Consider the following 14769-nt stretch of genomic DNA (forward strand, 5'->3'; position numbering starts at 1 on the left):
TAAAATTGCACATCATTAAATTAGTAAAAAATGATTATGGAATCATAGACTTCAACCTGGCTGGTTTAACTGTGTACTTTGGAGACCAGCTTTTTTGTCGTGCAAATGCACAATAATAGAGATCTGCCAGGACACTCATACCGATAATTCCCAGATTTGTACACTGTGAGAGGTAGTGTGATCTAGCAGATAGAGCACCGGATTGGGACTCAGGAGACCTATGTTCTATTTCTGGCTCTGCTACTAGCCTGCTGAATGATCTTGGGCAAGCCACTTACTTCCCTTTGCCTCAGTTTCCCATCTCTCAAATGGGGATGATAGTGACCTCCTTTGTAAAGTGCTTTGAGAGCTAATGATGAAAAGTGCTCTAATAAAGTCCTGTGACGCTGGAACTGTATTGTCCCCTTGATCAGAGGACAAGTTTGTTGATTTTCAGGGTGCATGGTAAGGCGTGTTTCAGTGGTTCCCAACATTTTTTTGGTCAGAGGAATAGTTTGGTGAATAGGCTCTCCCACTCCATCTCCTCACAACACACTCTGGTACAAATGCTCTGCCTACTCCTTTCTAATGATTCCCTCTCTCTTCAGCCCTCCTCCTTTTCTGCCTCCTTTCTCTTTCCTTCTGTCTTCTTATCTTCTCTCCCCAAATTTTCTTTTCTTTCTTTTTTTATTCATTATTGGGTTTTGTTCCCCTCTCAACATTACTTTCTAACACTATTCTCCCCTTGCTACATGATGAATAGGGTGGAGAGCACTGACTGGTAGCTCTGTGGGCTGAGACATATGCACACTAATTATTATGATTATTTATATTACTGTAGCACCGATGAACCTATCATGGACCTGGACTCCGTTGTGCTGGGCACTGTACAAACACAGAACTAAAAGATAGTCCCTGCCCCAAGGAGCTTTGTAGCTGAGTCGTGTGTTGAAAGAGCAGAGATCCAAATCTTGAGCTAAGAAGCTGCCTCCTGATCTTGTAGCTCTGATGTATTAGGGATCACCAATTGTATAAGGAAGTAGAGAGGGAAGATGGTATTCCAGGAGCTGCTCATTACTTTACCCACAGTAGCTTGTGGATATACCATTTGGAACCCTAAAATGTGCCCTCCAGGTCACAGTTTCCCCACATTCCACTACCCTTTAGAGAAGCATGCAATGAGTGGAACCTTATGACCCAGAGTAATTCCCTCAAATGTTCAAAGCATGGGAACTAGACCCAATTACTAGGAAGAGATGTAAATGGGAAAACTGGACAGAAAGTGGCTGCTGCTTTAGAGAGAAATAATGGTCTGCTTCCTCCCTGGAAGGGCCCCAAATTGTATTATTTTGTTTACCATTGTAAGCCTTGTTTTCTGAGTAAGCAGCCCAAAAGGCTAAGGGCATTTTTTCCAGGGGACTGTACTGGTCGTTGGCTTGCTGAGAATAAACTCTTTTCCTAGAACAGGAATTTTACCCCAAACGAAGGAGTCTCCTAGAGTTGTAAGTGAGGTTCTGGAACTGGGCCCTATCACGCAGAATCTTGCATTTCTCCCACCTCTCAAAGCTCCTCTTCTGAGCCTGGACTGGTCTGACACCCCATCAGTGTGACCCACTCCCACTCAGCTGGGCTGTTTCTCCTCTCTCTCTCGGGCTCTCAATTTCCTGGCTGCTTGGAGAAATGGAGAAGAAGTCTGGTGTTTCTAGTCTGTATACTTCCAACTATGTTGTATGGCAGCAGGCAGAGTGAGAGGAACTCTGGTCTGCCCCAGGGACTTCGTGCCTTTCTCGATCCACATGCCAAACGGAACTGGTTTAACCTACATTCTTACTATTTCAAGCACTGTTCCTTGTTATGCTGCTTCAAGCACCGGAGATAATCCCTCTTCTTCCTTTATCTTATTACCTCTCAAATATTTGTAGACTCTTATCATATCCTCCACTCAGTCTCCTTTTCTTCAAGCTGTAATGTTAAATTCCCATAACCTCTCATCAAGGTCAGATCTTCTAATCCTTATATCATGTTTGTTGCTCTTCTCTGGATTCTCTCTCATTTATCTGTCATTAGCATAATAAGATGCTGAAATCTATATATTCTCAAGTGTGGCCATATCAAGGCTGAATAAACAAGCATATTACCGTTCTTATCCTGCATATGATACCCCTGTATCATGAGCAACACACTGGTGGAGAACTATTGAGCCAAGAAAGGATGTGGTGAGGATTTTCCTAAACTAGATGCCAAGTATTTAAAAGGCTACGGCTTTGTACACTTTAGTTCACTTTACTCTCAGCTGACTCTGAGATAACATGACAAGAGTGCCTTTAAGCAGCTAACAGGCACAGGACACAGTTTCCAATAATGACAACAATAAAAACACGAGGAAACATATAATTTTGTAATCATGTCACACAGAAAATTCTTTCCATTTAGAAGAGCCTGAAAAATAAAATTTAAAGAAGTCAAATTTATTGCAGATGAATCTGTCTCTTGGTGTCATCTCAAGACAGAGAAATGGGAACATGAGAAAAAGAGAAGTTTGATCCAAATAGACATAAAGGTTATAGGCCCAAATCCTGGCTCAGTCAAATCTGTGCTCTGCAGCTTCAAACATATCTCACAGTCAGTGAGAAAATGAATGGGCCAAAAAGCACATAGGGAAAGATCCAAAATGGATCTCTGTTACCCAGAGAGAGGAAAGGACCATCAGGTCAATGATCTTCCCACCTCTGTAGTGATCAATAAGAGGGGAAGAGAGACAACAGCATTTCCTTAAGGAACCCATCCATGACTCATTCTCCGTTCTGCAGCAGTTTGGCAGGGATTACTGAAAGGAAGAGCTAGAATAATCTCACCAGATAGGGAAAGAAAGAGAGAAAGTCTGGCTAAGGGATGCCTCCTTGGGACAAAAAGCTCATTTGTATGAACTCACTTTCCCACGCTTCCTCCCCACCCTTCACACAGTTCGATGGTTTCTAAACCTTATGGGAGCACATTTCGTCTTCCATTCTTGCTTTAAAAATGAAGTGGCTTTTTTTCTGTCTGAAAAATAACCGTCAGTATTTTCACGCCTACTTTATAATCCCCTGCTGTTGTTGTTCATATTTTGTTCTAAAAATTAATGCTGGGATAAGAATAAACTTGTTTTAATGTCCCTCACCTGTGACAAATGTTTGTAATTAGAAGGAAGAGCCTAAAGTTACCACCTGCACTATATTCTGCTATTGCAGCTAGGCGAGCCTCAGAGCCCTGAAAACTTCCTATGAATACAATGAAGATTATTCAAGCAGCAGAGGGGAAAAATTCAGTTTTTTCCTTATAGAAATTTCTCTCTGTCAGGTTCTTAGTAAGAAACCACCCATATTGCTGTTTATTCCAAAGTTATCTACTATAGGGTTTCTTGCATCTTCTTCTGGAGCACTGTCACGGTCACAGACAGAAGGTGGGACTCTCACCTTCACTCCAGCACCTTTACACCAGGTAAAAGGGTCAGATTGATGTAAAAGGTTGTAAAAACTGTAATTCCTCGTAGGGGAGGATTCTCCCAATGCATGACTGCACAAGACTGCCTTACAAGGACAAGTCCTGGTGTAGCGGGCATACTGGATGGAAAAGGTCCCTTCAGCACATAGCATTGCAGAGACTCTGGGCAATGATGTGACCCGTAAGCAGCTGGGGAGAGGCTGTCATATCTTAAACAGCCCCCCAGAGATGTCTAAATTTCATTGGTGGAGCATGGAGCAGCCCAGAAATGGAAGGGTGCAAAGGTGGCTTAAAGCCACCTCAGCTCCCCTGCCCCACGGACTATGCATTCTATGCTGTGTGTCTCAGAAGCACAGTACAGAATCTCACATGGATTATTGGAGTATATGCATCTGGTGTGATCTGATATGGCAAGTTCTATGCAACTATCTTAGCTATATTGCTGACAATGAAAATTTTGGAGTTTGGTTGTTTGGGGGGTGGGGGTCGGGTGGAAGGGGGTGATTATTTTAACTAAAAGCGGGAAGAAATCCTTTAAGTGCTGAGAAGCACTAAGCTTGGACAATTACATCTGCTATGGACAGAAGAAGTATTAGTGAAATGATGTATGCACTACTAGCTCTTGCCCATGCCCTACAGAAGATATACATATCACAGGATAGCACTGGTCTTTGCTGCAGGTGCATTGTATTAGAAGAACATGTCCAATCTGTTATCCACCATCACTCCCAAAATTCATCGCTTTCTTTACACAAGAAACTTTCTCCCATTTTGTACTTTGGCTGAATATTAATTTCTCCCCTCGTCTATTATTTCACATTTATCTAAATTAAATCTCAGACCACTTTAAATTGCTCATCTGTTTAAAGATCTCCAGAACATTCTATACTTTAAAAAAAAATCTCTCCTTTAGTGAGCATGCAATCTTGCCTAGTTTCATATGATTTGAGAACATATTGAAGCTACAATTTACTTTATCTTCCAGATCCTTAACGAACATAATAAATAGTATAATTGCCAGTACCAACCACCCTGTGGTACCCAGATTGTCAGGACTCTTCAATTTGATATTGTACAATTACTCTGGTTTACAATGATATAGCAAGGTTTGTAACCACCCTATGGTATTCTTATACATGTACATCATCTTTTTCATTTCTTTGCTACTATTTTTACAAGGAACTGTACTGAAAGCCTGACATATAAATAAATTGAGTGAACCTCCCTTCTCTTTGTCCATGCTACCTGTAATTATAGCCAAGATGGGGATCCAGTTTGTTCAAATGAATGTCATTTATTAATTCAAAATTAGTTATTAGTTATTATTAGGCCACAGTAAATACCACAACAATATCATGTGACTATTCATTGAAATTTAAAAATGAACATCCTCTGGTTGGGTCAGAGTACCTTTTTTTACTTTCTTCCAACATTCAAGCTATTGTGTTTTTTTGACACCAATGCTTCCAGAAAATGGTTTTTGAACTCACGTGCGTACTCTCTTCAGAAGTAGTAGTATTTTATATGGGATAGATGTCTGTTTGACACAACAAGGAAACAAGATTCCCCAAACCCATCCACAGAAGCTTGGCACAGATGTGTATAAACAAGCCAAACAAAGGTTTGACAGTACTCTTACTGACAACTAGGCTATGCCCTTTTCACATACTGCTTTCTCCTTAAATTGCTCTCTCTCCCTGAAACAGTGAAAGCCCCGGTGGCTTCTTCAAACTCAGATCATAAGAGCTGCCCGTAGTCAATCAGGGAACAGAAACAAAAATATTATATATGTGACCAATCAAATTTAACTAACCCAGGTGAATTTCAAGTATCAAATACTCCGAGTACACTATATAACCATCAATTAAGTTTAAAAAATGCTCTGAATGCATATGAACAAAGGAATCCAAGGAACTCGTGATTTGTCAAGGGCATTCTGCAAGCAGAAAAGGGAGCTAAATTCATCAAACAAATTATTTGCTGGGAATTAGTTGTCTGGCTATAATTATTACTCTTCATATGCTTGTCTTCTAAATGGTTACATTCTATAGAAACTTTTAGTAATATTAATTTGTCACAAAAATGTAAAAATGCAGGAGTTGCACATTAGATTTTGATTAGCTTCACATCAGCAGCTTCATAAAAAAGTTACATTTGGGACGGGAGATAACTCTGTTTTTAATATGATATAGAACCCATATTTAAATTTTACAGCAAACCAGTCTAGGAAAAATGCATAGTTCTGCAGTGCTAAGCATACATTGTAAAAAAAAAAAAAATACAAATACTATACCATGTGTTTGGAGACTGGTAAAAATGATTCAGAACAATTAAATGATGTAAGCTTGACTTTGAATCACCATTTAATCCTCAGAGCAAATCCTACTCTATCATTTTTTTGTTTGTTTGTTAATAAGCTACTCGATTTTGAAAAACAAACAAAATGGACTCATGGAAGCTTAGAAAATGAACTTTATTTAACAGAAGTACCAGAATGGATCATTTTGGGTAAATATGTATTTTGGCTGGTGGGTTAATGCATGGCAAGTATTGATAATATGTTTACAGCATTTTAAGTAGCTCACTATTTACCCAGTTAACTATATATTTAGTACTGTAATCTTAGGCCTCCTTTTTCTGCTACTCCTCATGGTCAACAGGCTTTCACCATGCCTCTACTGACTGCAACCAGTGACTGGAAAGCATTTCTTAAGATGTTGTCTCAGCCAACTGCTAAAGGAAGGGTACTGTTTTCTCCCCTACTGCCACTGAGAAGAGGTCAGTTGATTCCCCTTCATGAATATACTGAGTGACATTGAGTCCAAGATTATTTTGAGATATATGGTCTCATTAAAAACAAGTTTATGAAGTTTAGAGAAAAATCATAAATTTAAATAAGCTTCTAATCTTGAACTCTGCCAAAGCTAAGCTGTTTAGTACAATTTGTGTAGCTGCAATGCAGAAACAAAACCTTACACTTTCCCCAGCTCGCCCTGTTCTCTTCTACAGAGCATCCCCTTTGAACCCCAAATAAGGGTCCCTGGCTCTCCCTCCCTCTTCTCTCAGTCTCACAGTCTGGTCACCCACAAGGTATTAACATAGATACCCGTTCTGAGGTGACAACGCTGTCGCTCACGTTACATACATTATATACTTCCCAAATCCATTCAGATTTGTGTTCATTGCTTTGGATAAGCAGTTTGGTTTTCTACCCCTTTTTTTACAATATTCTTCTGGAAATGTTCTTTAAAGGGGCTTTCTCTGAGGATGCATTTTCATTTCACTCCAAGGTGATGGATAGCAGCTGGAACACAGCCTTTTGGGATGCCAATTAACCTCCTTTCAAATATTTACTGTCTTTGACTTGTGGTGTTACCTTAAAATCAACTCTTTAAAAAGACAGCTTCAATTTTTTCAGAAAAACTTAAAATGTATACAATATATAAAATATGAATTTTCAGCAGATTAAAATTGATCTGTCACAGGTGTGCATTGTCAAGGCTGGTAGCACCACCTATTATTAAGGTTGCCCAATAGTTCCCATGATAAGTCCCTCTTTTCAGTTGCTTATAACTGCAAAAATTTTACTGCTTCAGCTAAAATTTTTCATGTTGGCTGTCTACCTCCAGCCTTTTTTTTTTTTTTTTTTTTTTAATAATTTCAGCCAAAGCGGTTCAGCCATTTCTGAGAAGGCAGCTGGGGGNATAAGTCCCTCTTTTCAGTTGCTTATAACTGCAAAAATTTTACTGCTTCAGCTAAAATTTTTCATGTTGGCTGTCTACCTCCAGCCTTTTTTTTTTTTTAATAATTTCAGCCAAAGCGGTTCAGCCATTTCTGAGAAGGCAGCTGGGGGGGGGGGGGGGTGGGAGGAATAGGGATCCTGTGGAAAAAAATAGTGTGTGATTATGTAATTAAAGACTGTGTCATAATATACATGGACAAGGGGGCAGAATTAAGGTTGCACAGGCAATCTTAATTCTAGCATTTCCTAATTTTTAAGTGCTTGGCATTGCAACCTTCAAAATGTTCTATTAATGTAGTTTTTTGTGTGTAATATGATGTATATTTTATTTACCCGATACAACAGACAATATTACTGAACACGACCTGACGACTTTTGCTCAATATGCAGTTGTGGTAAAAAATGCTAACAAGATGTTAGGATGCATATGGAATGGGATGGGGAGTAATCAAGAGAATATTATGCTTTTACATAAACCAATGATGCAGCCTCCTCTGGAATACTGTGTGCAGTTGTGGCCAACCCATCTCAGAAAGGATATTGTTGAACTAGAGCACGTTCAGAGAAGGGTCACCACATTAAAGGTATGGACAAATTTTCATAGTAAAAGAGATTGAAAAGATTCTGATTGTTATCTTAAAGAGGAGACATATAAAGGTATATAAAATGAGGAATGGTATAGAGTAGAGAAATGGGGTGGTTCTGGTCTCCCTGTCTCATAACACAAAAACAATGGGACATTCAATTAAATTAAAAGGTGTCAAATTCAAAACTGATAATGCTTTCCATACAAAATGTGATAAGACTGTGGAACTCATTGCCACAGGATGTTGTTGAGGCCAAGAAATCAAGATTCTAAAAGGGATTGGACATTCATTTGGATAACAAAAATATCCAGAGTTATTATAATTAGTAACAAACATTTTAGAAGTGATAGTAAGCCTCATACTTCAGTGTTTAAGCTGATCTCTAAGTATTAGTGACCAGCATGGTATCTAATGTGGGGGGCAAGATTATCCCACATCTGCCTACTGCATGGTTCTTACACTTTCCTCTGAAGCACCTGGTACTGACCTCTGTCGGAGACAGAATAATGGACTAGATGGACCTTGGGTCCAATCCATGGATCCAATCTATTACGGTTGTTTCTATATTCCTAGGTTAAAATGACAGTATCCAGGTTGACAGTCTAAACCTTGATTTGCTATTTAAACAATTCTGTCAGGAAGGTCTCAGTTTGGATCCTTTCCAACCATATTGCTTCTAAAGAGTGTATTTATAAACCCTGCCTGACTGTTATTCTAACAGTAAACACAAACCAAGGTACACACATTGCCCGTATCAATCCTTGTATGCAATTCTCACAGTAAGTTATTTGTCCTTTTATTAATTATTATTATTTATTTATTTTTCTGACAGCAGCATGGATCGGTTTGAAAAAGAAATACAGAGAAAGTATCAGGAAAGTTAAGCCTTTCCTACTGGAGCCACACTTTTTATGCCCACCAATTCAGATAATTTGCCTTTAAAAATGGCCAAATTCTTTTAAAATTTGATTAACAAAAATATCTTTGTGTGCCAAGTTACAACATGAAACAAATTTTTATGGCTGAGTTATCAAACCTTGAAAATAGGGGTTTATAACAGACGTGCTGACACAACCTCAATTACAGAAGTGCATCATTATAATAAGACTGTCCCAATTCATTATTTTTGTAGAATTAAATAATGTTCCAATGGCTCTTTTAGAAGAGATCACTTAAAGAAATACCAATACAAAATAGTCTCCAGTTGCTGTCTTAAATGTCCTTTTTTTAGCTGATTTGCCAAATATGTCTCAGCTAGTCACAATTTTAATACCTGGCCCAAACCAAAATAAAATAAAATGAAATAAAATGAGCTTTAAGAATTGCCCACCTCAATCCATGTATTAGGCTCTTCTAACAGGAAATATAAATCGAACATAAATCCATTCTCACTAAATCTGAATTTGGAACTCAAAAACTATGTATTTAAAGCACATCTGCATACAAATAATTGAACAACTAAATAAAGAACTATTGCATGGTTACTATTAACACACCATGCAGCATCCTTGAAACACTGTCCAGGGCTCTTCAAATCTCTGATCTTTCAGTTGTCACTTCTGTGGCAAGTGACTTCAAATTCTGAAGCAGATTAAGGTCTGCAGTATTTCTGTGATGGTGCATTTGTACCTCCCTGTCTCGCTAAAACTACAGTCAGCAGCAGAATTTCAGAGAGCCAGATAACATTTGATTGTATACATGTACGCAGTCTCCTCACTTTAAAGTGTAGCAGGGACAAGTCTAACGTGACAAAATCCAATCAGACCAGTTTGCAGCTTCGACTTTCGGTATATTCCATGTAAAGACTGAGTGCCTGTGGCCACTTTAAGAATCATAGAAATCACAGGAATGTAGTAGTACTGCAAAAACCTGCTGTAACTCTATAACAGAATATAGTGCTTTTAAATTAGCTAAAATTATCTTGAGCACTTCCTTCTCCCACCAGAGAATGACAGACAGTGGAAACTTGACCCAATTGAAATCATTAGCAAAACTCAAATAGGGCCAGGATTTCACCCTCTGTATTTAATGTTTCTTGAAGGAGTCTTAAAAACTGACTTTATTACCCTTGGGAAAGACTACCTACAAGTTAGTGTGAAAACAATGGCTTGAGCTCAGGAAACATACCTGTGCATTCACAAATACACATGTACCTATATGACTGAACACATGCATACATATTTTGCAGGTGTAACTTCAGCACCTTTGAAAGTGCGGCCCTGCTAAGTAAACTGAAAAGTTAGATATTACTTCTCATTCACCTAGCCATGAGGGGTAATATATAATACATACTCAGGATTTAGAGATGCTTTATTTTGTTACTTTATTCTTTGTTCTCAGCATGATTAAAGCAGCTAAGGTGTAAAATGTGTGTCCATGTGAAGATGACTTAAAGTGTTTCTTTCATTTTCATTGATTGGATTTATTTTCATCATTTAGAGTAAGTATCTATGAGCACATTTCTTTCCTTTCTCCTCCCCATTTTCTCCTTCCCCAATTTTTTTTTTTTAAAGTAAAGGTATGTGTGTTTGTGCAGAGTGCCTAGGGTTGATGGCATTCCTGCACAGGGTACGGTATGCTGCATTCCCTGAAATGTCGGTCATTATTCTTCCTGACTTTACTAGTGTTCTCTGGCTGAGGTATTTAAGATTAATGAGGCATTTGTTCTCAATCAAGAAGCTAGGTATGATACAGTTTCACTTTCAAGAACTACACAGATGAATCATTTAATCTTTTGGTCTTTTTATTTTTTGAGATGATTTGTGGCTAATTTTTTGTGAGCAGTACTCTAACACAGATGGATTCAATGTCACTCTTCCTCGGTCTCAAAAATAATTATCAGTCAAACAATAACAATTGCACAGTAAAATATAAATGTGCATTATCTTACGTGTGGGTGCATGCAAACGCTGAATGATGCAAGAGTTGACATGTTGTGAGCTGTGCTAGAGGGGGTTCCCTGGGTGATAGTTACTGGTAATAAAACTAAATAGCCATCCTATAATTTACTACATACTACAAAATGTTTTTGCATATAATATTTTCATGATTTCATTTAAATTAGAATTTTCTGGAGAGAAAAATTAAACATAAAGCAGTGGAACTCAATGTACTAATATGTACCATAATGAGTCTGCTTATCGGCATGCTGCTCTTCGATGGACCTCAAGAGGTGCAGAAAGGTACGGGAGTAGGGCGGCAATCATTCCATAATTATGTATTATTCACACAAAATATGGCTGCTGCTGTAATGTAGGAGTTCCACCATATTATACAAAACCTTCCTTATTATGCAGCAGAGTAATAAATATTTGCAGTTATCTGATTTATGCATTTCATTATAAAGACTAAGGATACTAGTTTATATTACATTATATTTTTCATTATACAATGTACTATTGTGCACTATGGTTACTACTTTGTTTATATATAAGAATGTCTCTGTTGCATGACTCTTACAGAGCACACATGGGGCCCAATCCAGTGGCAATAGTACCACTGTTTACAGGAGAAGCAGGTTTGGGACCAATACTATACAATGAATATATTTCAATATTTAATGCATATTTAAATTGCAATATATACATTTCAATAAGTAAAAATATATTTTCATATTATTTAAAGTTTTAGCAAACTAACCACAGCGAAAGCAGGGATAAGCCTAAATACTGGCATGGCTAATTAGATGACAACAATAGTCAGAAGTCTATTATCAGAAGCATACAGGAGCAGGTCTTCTACTAATGTAAATTACCCTCCCTGGAGCTGTGACAATTAACCCAGCTGAGGATCTGCTCCATAAACTAAAAGTTATGCAAACCTATATAAATATAGGAGCATAAATTTTCATAAGTGACTAGTGATTTTCAGTGCTCAACTTGAAGTACCTTAAAGGGCTGATTTTCAGAAAGTGCTGAGCTTAAAATGGTGCTTTTAATGTGTTTCAAAATGGGGTCCAAAAAACAGAGGCATTCTAAATCACTAGTCACTTCTTTAAAATATTGGGTTCTACAGATACATAACGAAACAGCTTAATACGGTGTGTTCCTGTAAACTCCTAAAAACAGTAATATTCCACCTGATCGACAGGACAGGAACGCCTTGTTTACAGGAACTCAGTATGAGCAATGGCATTCACCCTGTAGGACATCACAATTTAAATGTCTAAGATGTTAGCGCTAATTCAGACATTTCTTTGGACTCTTGATTGCCAATGTAGGGAGCTCTCGCATCTGTAAAATTTCTCAGTAAATACTAGATTCATTAGGTGTATTTGGCTTATTTCAGTGTTCCAGTAAGACAATCCCTTTAAGACTACTTCAGATTCAATCACCTAGATCAAAGGCAGATTTCATCTTTGAAGCTACCCAAGAACAGTATCATGAAGTATACAAATAGCATAACCTATCCTAAATTACTACAGAAGGAGAAGCTGCTAACCAAAGAAAATAAAGTGCATCTGAATATTTCAGAGGACACAGTTCGCCCAGCTAATAAATACAGGAAGAAATTTCCAACCAAACGAAACAGCCTGTACTCTGTAACTTTTAGTACACCAAGAATCTGTTATACTTTCAAATGTCTGTCATATTCCTCATAGGGACTTGAATGAAAAACAGCTTTCTGGACTTTCATTTCTATAGTGCCTTTCATCCCAAAGTTTACAAACTTAAACAGATATACAAAATTAAATTACACACAGAGACCAAGTCTCCCATTAATTGAATATAAAATGTTGGAGAGAAAACAGCAACTATTTAACAGGACAACACCAGTAAACAATAGCTTCAGAAAGAAAGTGAAAAATGCCTTTTCCACTCTAAGCTAACAGTCACCAAGTAGGAACTTGGCCAGGACATTGGGGTTAACATCCCTGCCATTGCTTCCACTCCTTCCAACCATCCCACCTGACCACCCTTTTTATATCCTCCCATGCTGTCCCCTTATGGAAAAAAATTAGCACCCTGTTGTCTTGTTGTTTATCATGTAGTCTCCCTCTGCATTCAAATCCCTTCTCAGAATATAATTCTTCCATCAGGTGTTCAGTGCTAACTCCCCTCAGATAATGGGGGGAAAGGAAAGAAGAAAACAATTCAGACTGCATGAAAATTTCACCTGTATTCTATGCATTTTAATTGTGTGTAATTATATGTTCAGATTGTACTGAATGCACTGTTTAGACAGTCCGTTCATTGAGGCACAGACCACATCTTTTACCATGTTTTATGCAGTGCTTAGTACAATGTTGGTGACTTAGAAAGGATAGGAATGCTATAGGATCTTTAAAGGCCACCATATGCCACAGTTGAAGCATCTAAACAATGCTTAGCCTAATGAAGAACTGTGTATTTAGATGAATAACCTATATTCATGGTTTATTATAGAAAATTGGATCCAGAATAGCATAAACTGGAAAGTAAAACATGACAGACATTCTATAGTACCAAGACCCTAAAACGTCAAGCAAATAATCAATTTCTTTATTAATGCCGCCATCTCCTGAAGCACTAAATATAACTGAGATATATATATTTTAAAAAGCAGATAAAAATCAAAAAGCAGGTTCACAAAAGCAATATAAACGTGGAACCCAAAGACAGAACAAAGCTTTCAGGAAGAGGTTGTGGGGAATAATGTGAGTTGCACATTTTTAAAAGGTAAAGCAATAACCCTGACAATAACATTTTAATTAACTGCAGTCTTTTAAGAGGCACATCAGTTAAAAGGGAACCACAGTAAATGTAACTAGCAAACTATGAGATTTTATGTTAGTGTCAATCTCTAGCATCATTTCAGAGACATTAAAAAGACAGTTTTGTAAACATGACCCTAAAATGACAAATAGGATTCAAAAATAATATCAAAACTTTGAACCATGTAGATGGCTGCAATGTGGTTCCATATTAATAAAATTTCAATACGGTAATTTATTAAAGTTGTGTTTGACATTGATAAGTATTAATTTTTTTCCCCTCTAAGTAAAATTACAGACATTTCCCCTTACTGAATTAAGAATGCCATTCAAACATGCAACCAAGCCAATGGGAGTTTTGCCACTTAGGTTGCCAACCCTCCAGGACTGTCCTAAAGTCCTGAGGAAATATTAATCTTTAATTGAAGATTTTGCCATGTGATGTAACTTCCAGGAATACATCCAACCAAAATTGACAATCCTATTTGCCACTGAGTTCAGGAGGGCCAGGATTTCACCTCAATATCTATCCTCTCTCAAGCCCCATAGCTCACACTAATAAAATAATTTGTTTGTATTGGCATAACTAAGCTAAATGTGGTAATAAAGGATACTGAATGCTAGATTAAAGAGGAAACGCTTAAAGTAAATTTAGCGCTAACAAAAGATGCCAGATTTATAGCCCGGAAAATTTTCCAGGTAAACATAGAACAGCTAAAATAAATAAGAAGCACTAATATATATTTCCAAAAGTTATTCTATCAATGTGCTTCTAGAGCACCAAGGGACCACTTCTAAAAATGAGAAGGCAGTTAATATGTCCATTCAATCTTTGATCTCCCCAGTGATGCTCCCAACCAAAATGTCAACTTGTGCCACTCAGACAGCGATTTCTGTTATGTAGACAAATCACTGCACTGAGGCCAACTCCTCATTTCACACAGGTCACCAAACTGTATTTAGATTAATATGAAGTTGTCACCACTAATAATCTTGCAACACTTTTATCGACACACACCTAAAACTACAAAAGTTCACTTAAATATATTAGACACAGGGCTTCAAATGAAAAACAAAAGACTGGTGAACTAGATGGACCCTGGTTTACCACCCAGTCCTTTCCAATCTCCTAGAAACATCAGTATTCTCACGTACCCCGGAAAACACAGAAACAGAAATCCTGAAGTCCTTTGTGCCTCTTCGTCTCCAGTTCCAATACCCTCTTTTCCTCAGCCTCCAGACACCTCTCCAACCCCTCTTCTCCACCTCCTCAACTTCCTACTAAG

At 37.8% G+C, this 14769-nt stretch overlaps 1 protein-coding gene across 3 annotated transcripts in view; it reads right to left on the reverse strand.

Moving 5' to 3' along the window:
- KDM4C (lysine demethylase 4C) overlaps nucleotides 1–14769 on the reverse strand; it is a 422176-nt gene that overhangs the window by 108672 nt on the left and 298735 nt on the right. The gene's annotated exons all lie outside the window — the stretch shown is intronic.

The sequence above is a fragment of the Trachemys scripta genome, chromosome 6 (assembly GCF_013100865.1).
Source record: "Trachemys scripta elegans isolate TJP31775 chromosome 6, CAS_Tse_1.0, whole genome shotgun sequence".
Lineage (NCBI taxonomy): Eukaryota > Metazoa > Chordata > Testudines > Emydidae > Trachemys > Trachemys scripta.